At 46.5% G+C, this 24,069-nt stretch overlaps 1 protein-coding gene across 2 annotated transcripts in view; it reads right to left on the reverse strand.

The window, feature by feature from the left end:
- Nucleotides 1-14,075, reverse strand: part of LOC147723053 (uncharacterized) — a 193,899-nt gene extending 179,824 nt beyond the window's left edge. The window contains exons 1-2 of one of the 2 annotated variants that reach the window (XM_086965425.1): nucleotides 13,956-14,046; nucleotides 9,162-9,277 (exon numbers count right to left, since the gene is read on the reverse strand). The gene's annotated coding sequence lies outside the window, so the exon portion shown is untranslated. Of the gene's footprint in view, nucleotides 1-9,161; nucleotides 9,278-13,955 lie in introns of both variants that reach the window. The other variant, XM_086965424.1, reaches the window with a different exon arrangement.
- Between the last annotated feature and the right edge of the window lie 9,994 nt (nucleotides 14,076-24,069).

Raw genomic sequence — 24,069 nt, forward strand, 5'->3', positions numbered from 1 at the left:
TACTTCTAGCCAGTCAATGCCCCAGAATATGGTTTGTAATGTCAACTGTTACTTATGCCAGGAGAGGGCTGATGAGTTATCTGCTCATCATCACTTTTTGTCCTGTGAAAATCGTGCATGATGACCTCCCATTGTACTGCAACATGTTCCTTACGAAGCCCCCAGGCATCCTCAGTTCGTAGTGCTGCTCTTTCCACTCTGGCCCACACCCCGGGTTATGTTACGTTATTGACATTTATAGCGCGCACAGCTACTCAAAGAGTTTCCCCGCATGAACCAGGTAGGGGTGGCGGGTAATGGATCGTTATATGAAGAGAAAGGTTTTCAACTGTTTCCTGAAAAGCCTCGGGTCCTGGATACCACGAAGTTCCAAAAGTAGAGAATTCCAGGCCACCGCTGGCTTATAGGCCAAAGAGCTGCCACCTATTCGCATGAGGCGAAAATGAGTAATGACTGCCAGAAGCTGCATGGCTGAGCGCAGCTGTCTCATGGGAACATAGAGCTTGAAACGATTCCCAAGCTATACAGGGCCAAGTTCGTAGAGGGCTGAATGGGAAGGGTGCGGGCTTTAAATGTAACTATCACATCAGAACCCAGTGGAGATCAAGCAGGTGTTGCTTTATGCTAGATCTTACAGGGATGTTAAGAGACTGCGCTGCAACATTCGGCACCACCTGCAATCTCCTCAGCAGGTACCCCGGCAGGCAAATATATACAGTATTCGCATAATTGATGCGTGAGAGGCATGGGTAACCATTTCCTTGGCTGCCCTAGGGAGGAGGGGGGAGGAATTTCCTGAGTGATTTAAAAGTGCCAAAACATTGCCCAGCTAGCCTCTTAATCTGCGTGGCAAACCGGAGACTTATGTCAAACCAAATCCCGAGGTTTTTGGTAGGCTGCCCCACGGAATTGGACAGTGGATAGTCCACCAGCCAGAGTAATTCCCTAAACTCAGGTGGAAAAGTCCCAAACAGGAGGATCTCTGATTTGTCCTCATTACATTTACGTTGCGCTGAGAGGAGTAATTGAAAAACAGCCATAAGGCATGTTCTAGCTTGAAGAGTGCGACTGTCTCCAGGATGGTAGTGCAGGGGATCAGACATCTTCCACCTCCTTGTGATCAGCCGTTTGGCCATCAGCATGCCCAGGTGTAAGAAACAGGAGGTGGCTTTCAGCCTTTTGCCACTAGGACAGAGGTGCAGTATGCATTCCTCCCATTTACATGCGAGGGTACAGCCAGTGCATGCCGCAGGGGCAGGCCTAAAGCATGTGGCGGAGATCAGCATCTAGTTGATGACACCTGGGGCACTCTGCATCCGTCCGGTTGTAAAATGTGTCTATTTTCACTGGGGCGAGGTATGCTGTCTGTAGCACGTAATGTTGAATTAGTTTGAATCGCGCATTACATGGGACAGGTAGGGCTGCTCAATATCACAGACCATTCCCTGTCATCAAAAGGGCAACTGTCTGCTTCCCACTGCAAAGTGGTGTAAGTGTACCTCTGTATAATGACGTATGGAGTCAGCAAGCCATTTAGTGAGCGGTCTACCTCTTCCCATGACATTCAAGCATTGGATGGCCAGATATGCAGGCATTATTGTGGATGGGTCTCTCAAGATCTCTCTTCGGGCCGAAAGGAGGGAGCGGTGCAGTAGGAAGTTGCAAGGGAGCAGGTCATTTTGTTCTGTAAGCGTGTCGTATGGTGGTAGAGCACCATTCGGATATTAATCTCCCAACGTCTGCCCACCTGCTTCCAACCAGGTTGACAATTCTGTGGCAGATGCGACACCCCCGTCTTTGCGGACTGCCCTGCAGTGGCAGCGCCGGTGATGAGGTCGGCACTGTGCGTGTGATGTATAGACTTCTACGAAAGCATCAATGGGCAACTTTAAGAAGTAGTTGCTCGGGTGTTCTGCACTTGGAGCAAGGATGGAATAATCGAAAGATGTATCCCAGTGACTTAGGTGGGCCATCAGTGGCAGTATCATATAGCTGTAGCGCTGCTAGCCATCTTACCACCCATTGCAGTCTAGAAACCAGGTAGTTTTGCTTCATGTTGGGGATTGCTAGTCCTCCTCTGCACGCTGGGAGGTAAAGCTTGGTGAGGGGTACTCTGCACCTGAAGTTATTCCAAATAAATTATCTGGTCGTACGCTCGAACACCTGGAAGAGGGAAGGTGTAATGTATAGGGGCAAATTTGTCAAATATAGCTGCCTCGGTAGAACTACCATTTCAGTAAAGCTATCCAGCCCACTACCAACAGAGGGAGTGTATGCCAGAAAGTAATCTGCAGAGAATGCAGTGATCGACCTGCCCAGGGTGCCATCCAGGAGAGCAGCTTTTCTGTGGTAAATCCCGATACCTAGATAGCGGAAGTGTTGGGCTGCCACCAAACGCAGTCCCTGCTGAGAGTGGGCGCCGGGTTCGGGTGTCCATGTGTAAAGAGGTAGAGGCAGGACTTGTTCCAGTTTACCCGCAGGCTAAAGAGGTTTGCAAACTCAGTTAGTGTTCAGGTTAGCCCGGGTGGGATCAGGCGCAGATCTTAGGAGGTATACCAAGATATCATCTGCATATAGCGAGACCATATACGTGCCCCCCCCCCCGAGAATTCCCCTCTCCGCCCCATGCTCACGGAATACTGCTGCCAGTGAATCCATTGCTAACCCAAATAACAATAGGGACAATGGGCATCCTTGACTGGTGTCTCAGCATATGGCTCTGGTTACAGAGATGTGATACCTTGTCTTCACTTGCGCTGATGGTTTTGTGTATAGCAGTCGGGTCAGGCTGAGAAAAAAGCCAGAGATTCAAATTGTTTGGGCGATAACCAGAAAAAAAGGTACTCCCCCTTCAAGGAGTCGAAGGACTACTCTAGGTCTAGTAAAAAATTTCCAGGGGTCTTACTCGAGGCCAGGTGAGTGTTTGCAGGAGAGCTATGAGGGTGGACCTGCGCTTTAGGTACGTGTACAAAAACAACAGTCAATGGAAAGAATGCAGAACAATGTCATACATTCACCCCAGTACAAAGATCTGGGCCTAAATCCATCGTTTTTCTGCACTCCACACCACCCCAGTTCAGACATGGCCATATGCAAAATCAGCCTTCACCCTGGGCCTCATGGGAACAGTCCAGCCCAAACTGCCAAGCCATGTCTTTCCTGGAGCGGAATCAAGCATCCTAGGACCGGTTTCTGGACTGGGGTGGCACAGTGGGCTAAAGAACGGTGATGGATTAAACCCAGATCTGTTGACTGGGTGTGAGTGTTTGGTTGGTTCAGATGCTCCGTCCATCACCACCCCCTTTTGTACCACTTTGTTCGCCATAAGTTGGCAGGGTATGCTCAGACATGAGTCCCTTGCTCACTTTGCCACTGGATTCAAGCAAGCCGGGCTGAAGATGGCTGAAATGCCAGAAACCGGTCCTCGGAAGCTTGGTTCCGGTCCTGGGAAGGCATGGCTTGGCAGTTCGGGCTGGACTGTTCCCATGAGGCACGGGGTCAGACTGATTTGCATATGGCCATGTCTGAACTGGGTTGGCAGAGTGGGCTAAAGAACGGTGATGGATTAAACCCAGATCTGTTGACTGGGTGTGAGTGTTTGATTGGTTCAGATGCTCCGTCCATCACCACCCCTTTTTGTACCGCTTAGGTATGTGTAGACAGAGTAATGAGGAGCGGTGTGTGCATCCCCTCACATTCCACCTAAATACGTTTGTGTGGGCCATCGCTGATGCACTATTTTGATGTCTCAGTGCAGCTTTTTGATGGGGGCCTATTCTATGTTGTGTGCATGGTGTGGGCAGGTGATCAGAAGTGGTAAGGCAGCATTGCTCAGCAGGTAATACATTATAAAAACAATAATTCAAGTAAAACATATAAAACATTTATTCAGCAGATATGGGACAGGGATCCACACAAACTGATATGCCAAATGCTGGCAACCTATTTGAACCCTTGATCATAATACAGGGCGGAAGGTGAGATCCAGTGCTACCCTGTGCACTTGTGACTGTGCATGGGATGTTCCAGCTGTGGAGTGCATTTATATAGTCGACAGGTCAGAACTGGTGTGATTCTTTGACCATCATGGCGGTTTTAATATCCTCCTTTACTTGTATTAGGGTCCCCTGTACACTTGCTATGCGAGGAAACACCTTAGTTTAGCCTTAAAGAGATATCAAGGTTGGGGTTGACATGGAGAGCACCTCACTTTTTGCCTGAAAAATGATGTGGTTTCGATTGTGGTGCATAGGGCCCTTGTGCCAGTGCTCGTTACTGTAAACTGTTCCAACATTGGCCCTTCAGGCCCCCCGTAAGTCACTTGTAAATGGTACGCATGGACCGAGGGATTTGGGACTGAAGAGGGTTCCCTAGGGGCCCTCACTGAGGCCATGCAGACTGGCACTGCAGCATGCATGCCCTGGTGGAAACAAAAACGACAAAGTCGACATGGCACACTGCTTGATTGTCATGCCAATCAGCACTGCATAAGGTATAGGCAAGTCACTTCTCTAGCAGGCCTTAAAAGCCCTAAGGTAGGGTGCACTGTATCTCAGGCGTTGGCATATCTTCATTTGCAGATATACCCTTACAATATTTAGGTCTATTCCCTCATATTGTAAAAGCCACGGCAGCCACAATGAGTACATGGGCTGGAAACTCGACAACATGGGTTCAGCAGCACCATGATGGCTTCTCTGAACAGAGGAGTGCTTGGTACCAAATTACTCCTCTCAATAAACCTACACTGATGCCTGTGGTCACAGGCTGGCTTTCGGCAGCCTGCCACCACAAGACATGTTTCTGGACCCCTGGGTCCAGAGCCGCCGCTCTCTGGGTCCATAAACAAAGCACACCCTGGGCAGAAGTGCCCAACTCCTCCCCCAGGATTGGCATAGTGCTCAAGAGGGAAGCTTCAAAGGCCTGCCACCTTTGTAATGTTAATGTAGCTTATATAGCGCACAGCTGCCCCAGCGAAGGGGCGTCCCGGCGCTTACATCTACAGAGTGTGGTGTGCACAGTAACCAAAAGCCATAGAGCTACCAGAAATTAGGCCAAAGGAAAAAGGAAAGTTTTGACATCTCTCCTAAAAGCAAGTAAACAGTCCATACCACGGAGCTGCTCCGGCAGAGAATTCCACAACTTGGCTGCCAAGTAGCGGAAGGACCGTCCTCCCGCGTGGCAATGCTTCACCCGCGGGAAAACAACCAACTGCTGTCCTGTCAAGCGCAGCCTACATGAAGGAACATACAAAGTAAGCAAATTGCTCAGCAGGCTGGGACTGCCGGATTTCACAACCTTAAAGGAGAGGCAGAAAGCCTTGAATTGGATCTGGTTCTCAAAAGGAAGTCAGTGCAGCCTCCGAATAGTATCTGCAACAGAACAAACTCGCGGGAGGCCTACCAAAGCTCTAGCAGCCGCATTTTGGACCAGTTGCATCCGGCATAATTCAGCCTTATTAGCTCCAAGTAGGAGAGAGCTAGCATAATCAAGGCGTGAAAAGATAGTGGCCTGAATAACCAGCTGACTAGTGGCAGGGTAAAAAATTTCAGAATAGATCTCAGACCCCGCAAAAGGCCAAAACAAGTGCCGCCAACTTTCCTAGTGTGGTCTCTAAAACTCAAAGATGGGTCCATCCACACTCCGAGATTTTTAACCAGAGTCTTAGGCGTAGGGACTACACCCAAAATGTCTGGCCACCACCGCTCGTTCCAAAGACTAGCTTGCTTCCCAGCCAACAAAACCTCAGTTTTGTTGGCATTGAGTTGCAAACAGTTGGAAGCCATCCAGCGAGCCACAGCCGCCATCCCCTCTCTAAACCTAAAGGCATTAGGAAGAGACCCTTCGGCCAAACTAACAACCAGGTGTGTGTCGTCAGCATGAGACCATCACAAGGTCCCATTGCTTGGCGACTGCTGCTAAAGGTTGGACATAAAGGTTAAACAATGCTGGGCTCAGAGCAGAGCCCTGGGGTACTCCCTGGTCAATAGAGTGGGCCTGGGAGAGAAACGGAGGTGCGGACACTCTGAACGATCTACCGGTCAGAAAGGATCTGAACCAGAGCAGACCTGATCACTCCAGCTCCCCCAAGCTGCTGTAGCAGGATGTCATGCGATACCCAGATCTCACAGAATAAGTGCCGCACTTTGACAGGCATCAAAAATAGACCGCAAGTGCTCAGTAGTGGCCAGGAGGGCAGTCTCCGTACTATGTCCTGAGCGGAACCAGTTCTGAGAACTATCCAGAATATCATTGGATTTCAGGAGTTGAGTGAGCACATTGTTGGCATGTGCCTCTGCAACCTTAGCAACCCAAGGGAGCAGGGAAATAGGCCTGAAGTTTTCCGGCTTAGACGGGTCCAATGTAGGTTTCTTGAGAATGGGAGAGACCCAAGCCTGTTTCCACAGTGAAGGTACAATAGCAGTGGAGAAGGAAGCATTGATTATATGGCAGAGGGGAGCCAAAAAGATAGAAAAGGACTCTCTGAATTGTAGAGGCCTCAGAGGGTCAGCAGGAGAACCAGTTTTAATTATACCACTCAGCCAAGTGAGCTCCTCCTGAGATATACGAGGGATGGCCGACAGTCGGCTGAGATCCTGTTTCTGGGGACACAGAAGTGAAGTAAAAAGAGGCTGGAAGAAAGGAACGATAAATAGCACGCACTTTTTCAACGAAAAAAGGTGGCTAAGTCATCACACTGCTGTGCCGATGATATAACGGGCACCATAACAGACTTAGTCCTATGGTCTTTAAGAATCTTAAAGATAGATTTTGCAGGGTTAGGACTCAGCCTAATTTCACCAGCATAATACGCCGCGCTGGCTCTACAAATGGCTTTATGATACAGTTTAACCGTAGCAAGGTAACAGTTTTGAGACCCCCCAGCCTCTACCTTAAGCAGCAGATGGCAGTCCCTGTTTCAAACCCCCACTTAGGGCAGGAAAACCAGTGGGAAAACTTAGTAAGAATAGGAGGCGGGGACTCCTTCACCAACTCACCTCTAAGAAGAACAAAGCAAAGCACACTTTTCAGTGACCACCATCTTGAAGATGGTGGGATTTATCCAACCAGGGCTGTGGCTGTGCCCCCCCTTCATCAGGACCGTGGTATAACGGTGGGTGTAGACACCCCAGGCCAGAAACTCCTTGGTCCCTACCTAGAACTCCTGTTACACCCCTAAATCTAGTATTTAAGGTAGCTCCCCCAGACAATGAAACTAGTTCCTGCCAACCTAAGAAGCAAGCGAACAAAATAGACACAGCGCAGAGAAGATTGAAGACGACTAATGACTTGGCCCCAGCCCTACCAGCCTGTCTGCAGCTTCAAAGACCCAGCGAAGAAAACAACACCTGTCCTGCAGCCAGGTACCTCCAACACCCCTGAGGACTGCCTGTCCTTTACCATAACTCCCAAAGACAGCAGACCTGTTCATAAGAAACCAAGACAAAGGGCTTTGGTGATCCGTGATCCCCAACCACTCTGCCCCGACACCTAAAGTCCAGGTGGCCCAGCAGTCCAGAAAAAGTTCCGCAGCAATCCAGAATCAAAGTCCAGGGGTGGCCGACCCCTTCTGGAATCCATTGTCTGCAGTGTGAATCCAGAGGCCCTCCCCTAAATGCGACCTGCTCTATTAAGAGAAACGCAGGGTCAAACAAAGTTGTGGAATTTAATAAAAATATCTACTTGGCAATGGGACGGGTAGCTTCATAAATCTACTTGTCCTGTGAAAAAAAAAAATCAACTTGTCTCTTTGGGACCATGTAGTACAGACACAAAATTATGGCAGCAATCTTATTATATTTGAGTGCTGATAACAGCCTCTATGATTATGCCAGGGATAATAGTATAGTAGGGCTTGAAAACTAGCAAGTTACTTACTTTAATACCTTTCTGCAGATCTGAATACAGGGGCTGGGGGAATGGTAAGCAATAATTCCAGGGTTGGAATGCCCTTATGAGTCTGTGCAAACCTACAAACATGCATGTTTTAAGGGTTTTCACCAGCCCTTCATTTATTTTTTCCCATACCGAGAAAGACTGGAAATGTACAACTGACATAGGCCAGAAGCAAAACTTCTACAGGGTTGGGAAAACAGTGGCTGTGGGGGCAAAGTAAACTTGTGAAAGCTCACATTTTTGTATAAGCAAGTCTACATATGCACATTTACTTGTGTTAAAAAGCAAAAGATTTTAGGAGTACAATTTCCTGGTCTACTACTGTAAATTCTTGGGAATTCGTGAAATACACAAATCTGCACTAATGTAAAGACATACAGCGGGCGCATTTTTAAAATTTCTTTTAGAATAGGGCCCCTAATTGGATCGTGCTTTCAAACATGCAAATATGCGCATCCAAGTAGAGAGTATTCTGGGAGCATCATATGTAGCTCAATGTTAAACTTTGCAAATGTGTGTGTACGTTTTAACTGGAACCACTGCCAGCGGTGCATTCCGAGCCTACATTTATTTAGAATGCTCACCCTAATAAAGCCTTAGCCTTAACCCTTTCGCTGCTGATGACGAGCTCAGCTCGTCATCACCCACGGGTGTCGTGTGCTGATGACGAGCTGAGCTCGTCATGAAGAGTGGGAATCAGAGTAATTCAGCACAGCGCAAAAATCCCCGCAGCAGCCATGTGGTTAATGAACCATACATACAAGTTCGAACAGCGTTAACCTATAGACACAAATGTTACCTCAACTGCAGACAATTCCTACCCCTGCTCCATAATGCGGTACTGGAAATTGGCAAGCCAAAGATGTGTTGCAGGGAGTTGGGCCTAGTTGTCCCAAAGACTAAAATACATAAGAATGTTTTTTTTACCCCAAACAATATGTCCTGGGCGTTGGGCTATAGGAGTTCCACACCCCGTGTCAAAGGATACCCCTGCACCCAAAGCCACTGGGCCTTGGAGAACTCGCCTGAGTGTGCCCATGAGACCTACAGCATCCCAACTTACCTCTGCTGTCACTGGTGTTCTTTGTGCACTCTCTGGTTCAACACTTGCATCCTGTTTTCAAAACCAAGTCCCGCCATTCACTTGCATTGGGCGCCTGACTGTATGCACCCTGTCACCCCTGGTGAAGTATGTTTGGTGCTGCTGTGTGCCCCCGCGCTTGCCTAAAATTATGAAGCTTGAGCCAAGCAGCCCCTTTACTTACCTGCATGCAGTGTGTTTTCAAGCACCCCTAGTCTCCATTCCGTAAAATTTAGCTCGACCTCCAGATCGCTGATGGTGCAGTGTTTGTGCCGACCTAAACCTTGCCCTCTGCTGACCCTGAAACCAGACGACAGGAATTGTAAGGTGCATACTTAACTGTGAAACCGAATTATAGTTTTCCTCCATAGGTTAACATTGCAGACTGAAATTTGCACTGTGTCCACATTTGAAACTGAAAAGTAGTTCTATTAAAAAAATTACCTTTCTGCGAAGATCTGGGGTCTTAAAATAAATCCTAAAAAAGCTTATTTTTATGAAATTGATGTTCTCCTTTTAGAGTTGTGTGTCACTTATTGGTCTATGTGTGCACAACAAATGTCTTAAAGTCCTCTGTGTTAGGCCTCAGGCTGATCGACCACTTAGGGTTTGTATTGAGCATGGTACACTTCTGGGGGAATCACTGGACTCTGGACAATATACCCACCTAGTGGTATAACATATGCAGAGCCAGCTTTCTACGTCGGTATTTATTTTTCAAATGTGGAATAAAACTGAAATTGGTTTGTTTTTGCGCGATTCTCAATGCTGTCAGTCAAGACTGCCAAGCCAGCAACTGTGCGGATTGACAGGTAAGGGGGTTTAAAGAAGAAAATAGTTTTAGTAAATAGCCTTAAACAGCGGAAGATATGCATAATGTCGATACTAAAATGTGTTGGTTTTCATATAAGGGAATTGATTTATCATCTCTGGGTGTTCATATCATTGAAACCTGTCAGGCATCCAAGCACGAGTACTTCATTTTACCCCAAAATAAATATGGATAAATACAAATAAAATTAGAGAAAAAAATATATGAATAATTACAGATGGAAATGTAATAGAAATACATTTCCATAAACAGGGAGCCCTAATTATGACGGCCTCACTTTAAACAGGGGGCGTGGGGTCTTATTTTCATATCAAGCATTAGGGCACCCTTGCAGAAAATAAGGAGGACAAAATGGAGAAACTCCTTTTGGTCTTGAAAGGTTGGCATGACAGTAAGGTGGGGGAAGAGGGGATAACCTGCTACTCGGGCCTCAGTTATTAGTGCAGCAGGTGCAGTTGCATTCGGGTCCAGGAGCGCGAGAGACTCGCAACAATTCAATTATGAGGGAGCAATATTTGAGTGAATTACTGGTTTTGTTTGATCTTTTTGCAGTTTTTATAAGTCTCACAGTTAGTGTGGACTATGACATACAGTACCACTGAAATGCTCATAAACCTTACCCACTGCGCTCAGCCCTGTCTCTCCCCCTGCCCCAATCCTTACCAAAAGTTTTAAAGGGTGGCCCAACTACAAAACATTTCGCTTAGAGGGCTAAAAGCAAAAAAGTCTGAAGACCTCTGCCATACACCCACAGGCTATGATCATGGACGGGGGGTATCAAAAGCCGATAAGCATAACAACGTGTGAATTAATCTCGGCCACTGGTAATCACCCTGGGTCGCACGGAAGTCCATCGTTATAAACCACTCCAGAGACAAGCCATATGCATATCATGTTTGGTCCTGATGAAATAGGAACCATCTGACAAAACTGCAAGGCCATGTTGCCAGAGCTCAGGGAAACAACCAACAGCAACGTGGTTTCAACCTATTAGGCATCATGAGGTACAGCTGTATTCCCAAATCATAGTGAACTCAGGGCCCACATTTGGCCATAACCGTTGCACTTAGGAAAATACAAAGGCGAGAAGCAGAAGGCCTTGAAGCAATTCTCCAAGCTTAAAAAAACTGCCATGAAAGAGTTTTTCACCTCGCAAATCAAAGATGCAGACAACTCGGCTAAAACCTTGTTTAAAATTGTCAAAGATTTTGTTAAACCGCCCGCAACCACTCCCAACAATGTTGCCAGCCAATCTCTCTGCGATGGTCTATCCGACTTCTTTCAGGAAAAAATTGAGAAAATATCATCTACCTTCCACCCAGTAGTGGTGTCTGAATACCCCAATCCCCATACATCCATTAGATCCGACACCGCTCCTTCTCTATCGACATTCAAGGTCCTCTCTCCTGACTTGGCACTTAAACTTCTTACACAATGTAAGTCTGGCTCCCCTTTGGACCCGGTTCCCCCTAAGATCATGACTGATTTGGCTACCTTATTATTAGAGCCACTAACCTCCCTTTGGAATGCCTCCTTACAGTTAGGCCAATTCCCCTCTGCCTGGAAAGAAGCCTTGCTAGTGCCCATCCTGAAGAAACCGGATGCGGACCCCACTCAATTCTGCAATTACCGGCCTATTTCCCTCCTCCCTAAACCAGCGAAGGTTTTGGAGAAGGCCGTCCAACTTCAATTGGCAGAATATCTCCAGAGTAACTCCCTGCTCCATGACTCCCAGTCTGGTTTCCGTGCGGGTTTCAGCACGGAAACTGCATTATTAGAAGTCTCTGAGACTGTTCGAGAGTGTGTGGATAAGGGCGAGGAGGCCATGTTGGTTCTCCTCGACCTGTCCGCCGCTTTCGATACGGTGTCTCATCAAATACTCTTAGACCGACTGGAGCAGATTGGACTGGGTGGCTCTGCACTGTCTTGGATCACATCTTTTCTCCAGGGCCGATCACAGAGGGTTCTCCTCAGACCTTTTAACCACATGACTGCTGGCCATTTTCCCCCCCTGTGCTGGATTTGGCACTTTTGCTGGCACCATGACGAGCTCAGCTCGTCATCAGCACACGACACCCGTGGGTGATGACGAGCTGAGCTCGTCATCAGCATCGAAAGGGTTAAATCAGGGTCCAAACCTCTTGTATGTGGAGTCCCTCAGGGCTCGGCATTGAGCCCTCTGTTCTTTAATGTCTACCTGGCTCCGTTAGCCAAGGTTGTGGAGGCATGCGGAGTCAGAGTGATTTCATATGCTGATGACACTCAGCTGATATTCTCCTTTAGAGATCACTCTGACTCCAGCCTCTCTAGCTTCCGCCACTGTTTGGGAGAAATCTGTTCATGGATGGCCTCGAGTCACCTTCGTCTTAATACGGATAAGACGGAGGTCCTGTTCTTCAATCAAAAAATGACAATACCTCCCTCTCTGTGGTGGCCTACGGTACTTAACCCACCCCCTATTCCGGTGCACACGGCCCGTAATCTGGGATTCCAGTTTGACGATACGCTCTCCTGCGGCCCTCAAATTAACAAAGTCACGGCGGCCTGCTTTGGTAAGCTAAAAATGATGAAAAAAATCTTTCCATTCTTGCCTATGGATGCGCGCCGAACAGTCACCCAGGCGCTAATAATGTCCCATTTGGATTATGCCAACAGTCTTTATGCAGGGGCCCCTCTATATCAAATTGAACGCCTGCAAGCAGTTCAAAACGCGGCAGCAAGACTGATTGGCAATATCCCTTTCCGACATTCGATCTCCATGCTTCGTAAAAAGCTCCACTGGCTGCCTATAGCTTCTCGGATTAAGTTCAAAACACTTACTCTTGCTTTCCGTGCTCTCAACGGGACCGGTCCTGAATACTTAAGAAAGAGACTGACATTATCCCATTCAGTGAGAGACCTACGTTCCAACAGCCTACGCCTTATGGTTGTGCCACGCTTTCGCCGCACACGAATGGGCGGCAGAGCTTTCGCTGTCCTGGCTGCGAAACATTGGAACTGCCTCCCTTTAGACCTCAGATTTGCCTCATCTGAAACACTGTTCCGCAGCCACCTGAAAACTTGGCTATTTTCCTCATCCTAGATAGATACTTCTTTATCTCTACTGACAGTTTTTAGCGCCGGGACACCTCCGACGGAGGTAGCCGTGCGCTCTACAAGATCCATAAATAAATAAATAAATAAAAGGCTTGGATTAATCTTAGTCACTAGTAAACAGTTTATTGTTTGGGAACTCAAAGTCTTTACAATATTGAGCAAATTAACTAATAAAAAAAGCATCACAAAGCCACCAACTATAAAAAAAAACCATACATCTACAAGGTGGGTTGCTAACTCTCTGTAGGTAGTAGGTCACACATTTTCTAATTGCCTAACTTTAAAAGTTTCAGAAGCTGCTGAGTCCGTTTTCTCCCATTGGGCTACTATAAAATTTTCACTGACGTTGCCAGCCTTAGCTGTTATGCAGCAAAGTGAATGTGGAAATCTTCGTCAATTCTGGTTAGTTAAAACGTTAAAAGTGATACCACACATGCCAGAAAGCTAAATCTGAGGGCATAAAAAAACACGACAGCTGAATAATCTCACACGGCATAACACAACTTGACTGCAGTGAGAACTGTAAACAATTACAAGATAGACTACTGAGAAAAGATCCCATACACTGAGCTAAATATGTAACTCAGCGAGTTTACAATAATCACAGGGAATAGTGAAAACCTACGCGATATACGGAAGAGCGCATCCGATAACATTAAAATCTGTTGTTTAGTTCTAACATTAACAATTCAGTAATAGAGAGAGGATGAAAGAGACCGCAATTAGGTATAGAAATGCTCGCTGCCACGAAAGATGCGCCAAATCTCCGAGAGAAGGCCACACAGGGAAACGAGCACTGGAGAGATAAGCGAGGCGAAAGCCGTATCTGCTAACACGGTGGGACTCAAGCGTCCACACTAATGAAACCCTAGTACCAACTTCAAGAGACCAGACATTCCAAGTTAGAGGTGGCAGCAATGGTACTCACCATGCGAGGCTCATAACACAGTGATCAAAAACTCGACTTAAGCCCGCCAAAAGAGGCCTCCATTAATTGGATTACGTTTATACCAAAATAACTTCAAACTCAGAACCCGGCGCTTTGCTCACCTCTGCTTTTGCACTGATACCACGCAGCACAGACACAGCTTTTCTCCCGCCCCTCACGTACTGCAGTGCCAGGGAGATGGCGGCGCCAAACTTCCGCCCAACCTCTGCGGTCCTGCGCAGAAGCAGCCGGCCGACAGTTCTCGCGTGATGAGATCAGGCCAGCTTCCGGCGCTCTCCCGGTCATGTACATGAGATTGGAAACCAACTCTAGGTAGAACGATTGCTAGCCCTGCCTGATCTCATAATGGAGCCAGGAGCGACCATGCTGGATCGGGGAAGCAGATTCCAGGTTACTTCTATTTATTTATTTATGCGTTTTTATATAGCGCGGACTTTACCCGAAGGCGTCAGAACGCTTCACAATAGGAACAGAAAATTACAAGTGAACAAATTACAAAAGCAGCCGATAAGTTACATGAGATAAAAGTGACATTTGTGAGCAAACAAAATACATGAGGTAGAAAACAGTGCATTACAGGAGGAAAGAGTGACAAGTGTGCAGGTTACAAGAGAAAACAAAGTACAATTAGAGGTAATATACTGCAATATATGCTAGACACGTTAATAGGCAATGGTTTATTTATTTATTTATGCGATTTTATATAGCGCGAACTTTACCGAAGGTGTCAGAGCGCTTTACATAAGGACCAGTGGAAAAACATAAGGATTTAGGATTACATGCGTTACATAGAGGATACAAACAGAAAAAAAATGTACAAGATGTAAAGTCACACAAGGAGATACAAATGGATATACTCTAAGAGTCACATAGGAATGGTAGATAGTACAAAGGTCTACTGCATATACTAGTTATTAGAGTTATCTCTATATACAAAGGGAAGGGATATGACTGGATATACTCTAAGAGTCACATAGGAATGGTAGATAGTACAAAGGTTTACTGCATATACTAGTAATTAGAGTTATCTCTATATACATAGGGAAGGGATACAAATGGATATACTCTAAGAGTCACATAGGAATGGTAGAGAGCACAGCGGTCTACTGCATATACTAGTGATTTGAGTTATCTCAATATACATAGGGAAAGGATATGACTGGATGTACTCTAAGAGTCACATAGGAATGGTAGATGGTACAAAGGTCTACTGCATATACTAGTGATTAGACTTATCTCTATATACAGAAAAGCAGAGTTCCATAAGTGGGGTCGGAGGGGGGGATGCAGTCACAGCATAGGGGGAGGGTGGGAGGGATGCGAGGGTATGGAGAAAAGGCAAAGCAGAAAAGGGAAGAAACATTTGAGGATAATCAACGGGGAAAAGGGTTAAAGGACGAGGGAATGGATGGAGGGTCAGAGTCCATAGAAAAGTGTCCGAAATCAGCAGCAAAATGGCGGCCAGGACAAAACAAAAAGTAAAGAAGTCCAGGAGAGAAGGTGGTGGTGTGGTACGGCTGCCCGTCACCCACCAGCAGCATGTTGCCCAGGTGGGAGATGAGAAGAAAGACCACAGGCGCCATGGCATGGTGGGTTGTTGTCGTCGGGAGGGCACCTCACATTAAGGCACTGCAAATGTCCGGCAGATCGTGGTAGCAGTGTGACATCAGTGTGGTAGTCTCCTCGCTGACACCACGTTTGTCACAGATCTCGTGGTGCTCCTCGCCACTCTCGCCTCGCACATCTCGCTGGCTGGTTCCTCAACCACCACCATTGTTGAGTCAGGCTGGCCGGTACAAAGCTGGGGCTTGTTGGGGCATGGTGTGACGCTGGGGTGCAGGCGAGGGGGAGAAGCAGAGCACTCCGTACAAGTCACCGCCAAGGATCCTTGAAGAGGGCTCACCCCGCAGGCATGAGACACAGAGAGAGCTTGCGGCGTCGCTTACAGCTACTCATCCGCGCCGCCATATCGTGGCAACAGATGCAGCTTTTGTTATGGGAGAGGCAGTAAGCGCTGGGGCCAGATGGTCAAGTAGAGGCGCCGATCGGTAGTTGCGGGTCACACCCGGCTGCCATTTTAAGGTCAGGCAGGCGTGGGAAGGCAGATTGAGACGGGGGCCGCCCCCGGTGTCTTGCTGCTACAGAGGCCCCCCGAGATTATCCTCAACTAGAGGCAGCCACTGCGTCCCTTAAATTTCGTCCGTTAAGCGTACCTCCCACTGAGGGTTGAAGTCATCGGCACTCTCGTCAGGACTCTGGCCGCCATTTTGCCCGCTGCCGTCGTCTCCTCGCAGATCTAGCCGTTTCATCGGCACCAGGGGCGATCGGAGTAGCCCAACAGGTGCCCCACACCTTCCGCTTCAGGTAGGGGGCACCACCTGATAACCAGTGATGTATCTGATAACTGGTGCAATGTTGGGCTCAGGTGTCACGGAGCGCGATGTGCAGCGAGGGGGTACAGCACAGTGTGCCCAGCCCTCCCCAGGTGTGTGAGAGAAAGAGAAGGCGAGGCTGTGTGTACGTGAAAATTAGAATGGTGGGCTGTGTGCGCGCAGGAGGATCAGAGGAGAAGGGGCCGCCAATGCGTGGGAGAGAGGATGACCTGTGTGTGTGAGAGAGATAGAGAGGGGATCTAGTGCAAGTATAAAAAGCAAACGAAATGTCAGAGGTAGCAAACAGTGTGTTACAAGAGAAAAGTGGTGTGTGCATGTTACAAAAGAATACCAAACACAGGTACATGCATTTTATTGGAAATGCATTTTATGGCAAGACCGGAGACTCCTATGATGCCTTCTTATCTTGCATTTATTATCATAGCAGCCAAGATAAGTGTAAAACTACAGTTCCCAGGGACCTAGGTAACCACACTGGCCAATGGGAATGTAATAAGAACGATACCAAACAACCAATCATGAAACAGTAGCCAATAAAATGTCATAACTGACTGCGCAGCTTCATCTTTTGTTGCTGCTCGCAGTCAGATAAGTGCTTCATATTTGCTCTCAGTGTTATGCTATATTGTTATTACTTGTTACACTGTGTTGCTGTTTTTTTCATTGCTTATTAGCGCCACGTCCGCGCTTGTGCCCCGTGTAGACTTGCCGCTTTCATGCGACTATGCGCTTTATATTCCCCCCGCCCCGCGAGCGCTCATGGTGGTTACGCCCGCTGTTTCCCGGCTTTGTAGCTCGCGCTCACCTATCGGCCTGCGCTCTTCCTTAGCCCGGTGTTGCGTCGAGCGTGTTCCCTCAACCCTTTCTCAAATATCTCCCGCTCCGGTTGGCGCGCCCATGCCGAGTTACTATTTTGCTGTGCTTCACCTCTTGGAGTGTTTGCCTATCTCCCTTGGTGGCGCGATTGAGCTCCGGAAAGCTCGCTTTGACTGACACGCCCCAGGGAGTGTTTTCCCTTGCCGCTCCTCCCCTCTTCCTCTCTGTTAAATCCTTGCTGCCTCTTACTAACAGTACTGGGCAATATGGAGATAGCTCTCCAGACCACAATACTTTGAATGAAGAAGTCGAAGCCTTTAAACAAGACTTAAACAAGTTTATTCATTCATCTGTGGAAAATGCTGTAGAAACTTCAAAAAATCCAAAACAGATTCTTTTGCATTTGAACCAGTTTTTGATGCTAAGGAATGCATATGTTCGATCCTTCGACAATACGCCACCCTAATTCCACCGAGTGGTTGACCGCTACTCACGTAGGGGAATACATTTCAACCAGATTACGTCTTCCGTCGGAAACCTTAGTCCCGTCCAGAGTCAAATCCAAGTGTCCCAAACCTTCTTTGCCAGAAAAAATTACCATGGTGCCTGCTATTGACCAGCCGCTCCTCACCTTCTTTTCAAAGTTTGGCAAAGATCCCGCAAGGGGGTGGACAAGGCTTGGTCCACTTGCCAGGATAAACTGCTCGATGTGGTGGGCCCCTTGGCTCGCATTTTTGACATGGCTGAAGCTGCCCGCTTACATGGTTCGGATCTGTCGGCCGAAGAGATCTCAATGTGGGTTCAGAGAGCCTTTTGTCTTCTAGGCAATGCAAATGCTGCCATTACACATGAGCGCCGTAAAGGTCTTTTGATAAAATTGGATCCCAAACTAGCCACACTTGGCTTCTCAAGCTCCCGGTAGTAAGGCAAATGGTCTTCTTTTCGGCGACTCCTTGGTCAGGGATCTTAGTAGATTTGTGTCCACTTTTGCGTCTCTTGATAAGGTGAAACTGTCCATTAAGAAGGTGTTCTCCCCCCGGGATTTTGGACGGGCCGGCAGAGGCAGGAGTCACTCTTCCGGCCGTTCATACAACAATCAAGGCTCCAGAGGATCGTTTAACAATTCTTCCCAAGACTACAAACCTCAATTCGACACTCGGCGGGGTAGAGGTTTCCGAGGACGCGGACAGAAGAACTACCGCAATACCCACAACAACCAACAAGGTATGTCACCCTCCTTTCCCCCCTGTAGGAGGTCGATTAAAACTGTTTCTTTCAAAGTGTCAAACCATCAGCGCAGATCCTTGGGTACTAAATACTGTTCAAGGCTGTCTTATAGAGCTCTATTCTCTGCCTTTTCAAACCGTCCTCCCACCTCCTCTAGTTTTTTCAAAAGACAATGAACTTCTGATATCCTCAGAAATTCAAACCATTATGCGGAAACAGGCCACTCAGATCGCTCCCTTCGACCAGTCGGGCTTCCTAAGCTCCGTCTTTCTGGTCCAGAAGAAGAACAAGAAACTACAACCAGTGATCAATCTGAAATGGTTCAACCAAGTCGTGGTGTACCGCCACTTCAAGATGGAAACAATTCTCCACTTACGGGATATCCTTAGACCATCGGATTGGATGGTTCGCCTGGATTTACAGGACGCTTACCTCACGGTTCCCGTCTATCCTTCCCACTCCAAATTTCTCTGGTTCCAATGGTCGGGGCTCACTTACCGCTTCACCTCCCTTCCATTTGGTCTTTCTTCAGCACCCTGGTGCTTTACAAAACTTCTGAGGCCAGTGGTGTCCTTTCTGCGATCCCTCTGGATCAGGCTTATTATTTACTTAGACGATATCTTGATCATGAATTCGGACAAGCAGCTTCTTCTATCAGATCTTCACACCACACAATCTGTCCTCTTGGACTTGGGGTTCCTCTTCAATGCCAAAAAGTCGATGCTCATCCCATCTCAGACCATCGAGTTCTTGGGTTTCTTAATAGATTAGGTCGCAGCTTCACTTCTTCTTCCCCAGGCCAAAGTTTCGACCATCAAGGCGGAGATCGCCCAGGTTCTACATACTTCTATCATATCTCTAAGATCGCTGACGAGAATAGTCTGTCTTCTCTCTGCTTCAATCCAAGCCATCTTTCCCGGACCCCTTTATTGTCGGGCTCTTCAACGCCTAAAAATAAGACTTCTCCGCCAAGGTTTGGCCTATGCCGACCTTATCGAATTGGATCAGGAATCACGTTTAGAACTCCAATGGAGGATCGACCATTTAAATGCGTGGAGCGGTCGAACTATCTTCGCCTCGGCCCCAGATCCTGTATTAGAATCAGACGCTAGCCTGGCGGGTTGGGGCGCCCGTTGTGGTCCAATATCGACTGGCGGTACATGTTCACGCGAGGAGTCGAAATTGCAAATCAATTGTTTAGAGATGCTTGCAGGCTCCTTTGCAATCCAAAGCCTTTCAAAAAACAGAGTTCGCTGTTCCATCCTTCTTCGCATGGACAATTTTTTGCGGTCTGTTACATCAACCATCTCGGCGGAACCAAATCCAAACCCCTTGCAGAGTTGGCAAAGAGCCTTTGGGAGTACTGTCTGTCCAATCAACTGTCCTTGACAGCAGAATATCTTCCAGGAGATCGCAATTCAGTGGCAGACTGGCACTCTCGTTATCTTCGAGATGCCAGCGACTGGAAGCTGCTTCCCTACGTTTTTCTAACCCGGTCTAAAAAATGGGGCCCTTTCTCCATAGCTCTCTTTGCTTCTCGCCTCAACACACAGTTGCCCCGGTTCTTCAGTTGGTGTCCGGATCCAGCAGCTCTTTCTACGGATGCGTTCCTACAGGATTGGTCTCTCCACCTCAACTATGCCTTCCCACCTTTCATTATGATCAACAGAGTCCTCTCTCAGGTTCGTCGCCAATCGACCTCCCTGGTCCTCGTGGCCCCCTTTTGGCAATCTCAAATTTGGTTTCTGTCTCTTCTGGAAATGGCAATAGACTTTCCTGTGCTTCTTCCGGTTCACGAGGACTTGCTTCCGAGCCCCTGGGTTTGCCTTAGTCTCATTCTGGACAATTCCCTGGTTCTTTCGGCCTGGAAATTTGCCGGCCTGTCTCTTCGCAAACGCGCCTCAGTGATGGATGTGGACGCGTATGGAGGAGACTTGAGGAACTAATACCGAATTGTTTGAAGAAACAGAAAAAGAAAAAACTGACCACGCGGTCATATTGCCTATCTATCTACATGAGTAGTCAATTCTTTGGGAGACCGACCACTGAATCATAAATACAGATTGAGTCTTCACGGTCCTGATGAGAATCCCTTCTACATAAGGGATTCGAAACGCGTCGACCCCTGTTCTCTTTACCTCCGTTCTCTCAAATAGACCAATCTTCCCAGGATTACAACTTAAAAATTGAATTATTGGATGGTCTATTGTATGAAAATATGCACGAACAAATCTTGTACTAATCACTAGTATCCGCACCTGCTTTCAAAAAACTTTATCCAATACAGGGCGTTTACACTTGCTTTAGAACAGTTTATCTTTGTCAATGTGTCATCAATTCGTCTAGTCTTGTATGTTTATGTCTCTAAGTGCACTCAGTGTTGTCTTTTGAATGTTTAATGTGTCCACCAAATGTTTTGCAAAATGATATACATTATATTTGAGTTGTGACATTTTTTGATGTCTTTGTATATATTGGATGTTTTTGTATATACCTTTCAAGTCTCTCTTTTTGTGAAATAATTTTTGTCTAGATAAGGTCTAACAAAAATAGAAAATATATAAAAAATAAAATCCAAAATAAAAAGAAGTGTTCATAAGAAACTAGACTAAAAGATTGGTCTTTCCGAATTGAGGATTGTTACTCAATTAGTAGAAAATATTGAATTGAAGTGCAGTACTGGCATCTTTTTGTTGATTCTTGTATTGGCGCAGCCTTACTGCGTTGGAGCCAGAACCCCCACTGTTGCCACGGCCTGTCTCTTCTGACATCCTCATTTCACAAGAGGCTTCTCTCTTTATCAGCAAAGCCTGGGCCCCCGGGACCTCAAAAGCTTACAAATCCGCCTGGTCTCTATGGGCTAGCTGGTGCCTGGAAAGGCATATCAATCCCCTTTAAATTTTGTGGTCAATTTCCTAGCTTCTGAAGCTAGTGCAGGTAAGTCCTACAGAACAGTCAATTTGTATAGATCTGCTATTTCCCTCAATCCTTCCCCCATCGACGGCAAACATGTAGGTACCCATCCTTTAATCTGTCGTCTGCTGAAAGGAGTTCGTTTTTCCAAATCTCCGTTGGCTAAGTATTCTAATTTATGGGATGTTTCTGTTATGCTCAAACTGTTCACTGATTGGCCAGATAATTCTGCTCTTTCTTTAAAAATGTTGCCAGCCAAGCTTACCATGCTGTTATGTTTGGTTTCCATTAAGTGTGTGGTGTTCCAGGTCCACAGAAGAACTAAGACTAACCTAAATACTGTGTTTTATCCCTATTTCCCCTCTCAGCCCAAGTTATGTATAGGTCAATGTCTAAAAGTGTATGAACAACGGACTACTGATCTCAGATCGTCCTCACATTCCCAACTTCTAATTTCTTTCCGTAAACCCCGTCTTCCTGTCTCTTCTGCTATTCTAGCCCGGTGGGTGCGTTTGATTATGTCACTTGCGGGCATCGATGTCTCCATTTTCAGAGCTCACTCCACTAGGGGAGCCAAGGCTTCTAAAGCCTTTTGGGCTGGCTCTCGCATTGAGGACATTCTGAGATCAGCAGACTGGACCAATGATGGTGTTTTGTTGGAATGTTTTATTGCAAACCTATTGATACTGTGGCTTCTTTGGTAGTTAATATGCTTTAAACAAGCATAATAGGAGCCTCTGGTCTTGCCATAAAATGTAGATTTTCCTAGTTATTATGATGGAAAGTCTTAATTTTATTAAAGACACAGAGGCGAGCATTATCCCACCTCTACACTGCTAACCTGTGTTTCTCCCTCCCTTCAGCGACTCTGGCACTGCTGCCTGCATCTTCGTAAGGATCCTGTTTCTCATTTGATTTGGTCTCCTCCTCGACAGTTCTTCTCTCCGTCCGGACCTGGGCCCCTGCGACACAGCCTGTTGCTCCCTTTTCCTGGATGAATGTGGCTCAAGATCTTTGCTCCTGGACTTTGGGTTTTTCTATTGTTTTGGCAATTGTTCCACTGTTTTCTGACTTTATCTGATCGTCAGCGAAAAGAGGAAGCTACGTAATCAGTTATGACGTTTTATTGGCTACTGTTTCATGATTAGTTGTTTGGTATCGTTCTTATTACATTCCCATTGGCCAGTGTGGTTACCTAGGCTCCTGGGAACTGTAGTTTTACACTTATCTTGGCTGCTATGATAATAAATGCAAGATAAGAAGGCATAATACTCGCCTCCGAGTCTTTAATAAAATTAAGACTTTCGGTCATAATAACTAGGAAAATCTTCATTATCCACCTCATAGTTTTTTTTCTAAAAAGGAAAACAGCATCAAGTTGAACAAGCATTTGCAATGCAATCGGTCTCGCATTACGAAAATTTGAGCTATTGGTATTGCAAAGGACACGTTTTTTATTTATGTGTTGGTTTTGAAAATTGCAAAATTAATAGCTTTGTCATTTACAATGCCAATTGCTTTACATTTCGCAAATGTGACACCTATAACATTTGAAATGCAATATGTGTTGTATATACGTGACTTAGATGTATTGATATTACAAATAACAATGGCTTCTAATTTTTTAAATAATTAATACTTAAATTAAAGTTACTGTAATTTATAATGGCAAGAGCTTAAACTTTTGTAAATAACTTTTGTGAAGATTATGTTCAGTGTATTTTATTGTGATGAAAATCCAAGAACAGAAGTGAAATATTAACATATTTTTGTGACATTTGTAATAAAGCTTGAAACATTGAGAGAACATATTTGAACCAGTTGTTGTTGAATGGTTAAACAGATTGATGCTGTGGTGGCGCTGAGTGATGTTGTGGTGGCGACGAGTGATGCTGTGGCGTTCAGTGACGCTGTGGTAGCGCACAGTGATGATGTGGTGTCCCCGAGTGATGCTGTGGTGGTGCTGAGTGATGCTGTGGTGGTGCTGAGTGATGCTGTGGTGATGCGATAGATAGAGTGAGTGTGATAGATAGATAGATAGAGTGCGATAGATAGAGGGCGATAGATAGATAGAGGGAGGGCGAGAGATAGAGGGAGGGCGATAGATAGATAGAGTGAGGGCGATAGAGTGAGTGTGATAGATAGACAGATAGAGTGAGGGCGATAGATAGACAGAGTGAGGGCGATAGATAGATAGATGGATAGATAGATGGATAGATAGAGTGAGTGCAATAGATAGAGGGCGATAGATAGAGTGAGGGCGATAGATAGATAGAGAGCAATAGATAGATTGAGTGAGGGTGATAGAGTGAGGGCGATAGATAGATAGATAGATAGATAGATAGATAGATAGAGTGAGGGCGATAGATAGGGGGAGGGCGATAGATAGATAGAGGGAGGGCGATACATAGATAGATAGAGGGAGGATGATAGAGTGCGGGCGATAGATAGATAGATAGAGTGAGGGCGATAGATTGATAGAGTGAGGGCGATAGATAGAGTGAGGGCGATAGATAGAGTGAGGGCGATCGATATACTGATGGCGATAGATATACTGATGGCGATAGAGTGAGGGCGATAGATAGATAGATAGAGTGAGGAGATAGATAGATAGAGTGAGGGTGATAGATAGATAGATCGATAGATAGATAGATAGTTAGAGTAAGGGCGATAGATAGATAGCGATATATAGATAGATAGATGGATAGATAGAGTGAGGGCGATAGATAGATAGATAGAGTGAGGGCAATAGATTGATAGAGTGAGGGCGATAGATAGATATAGTGATGGCGATAGATAGAGTGAGGGCGATAGATAGATAGAGTGAGGGTGATATATCGATAGATAGATAGATAGTTAGAGTAAG

This window comes from Lissotriton vulgaris, chromosome 4_1, assembly GCF_964263255.1.
Source record: "Lissotriton vulgaris chromosome 4_1, aLisVul1.2, whole genome shotgun sequence".
Lineage (NCBI taxonomy): Eukaryota > Metazoa > Chordata > Amphibia > Caudata > Salamandridae > Lissotriton > Lissotriton vulgaris.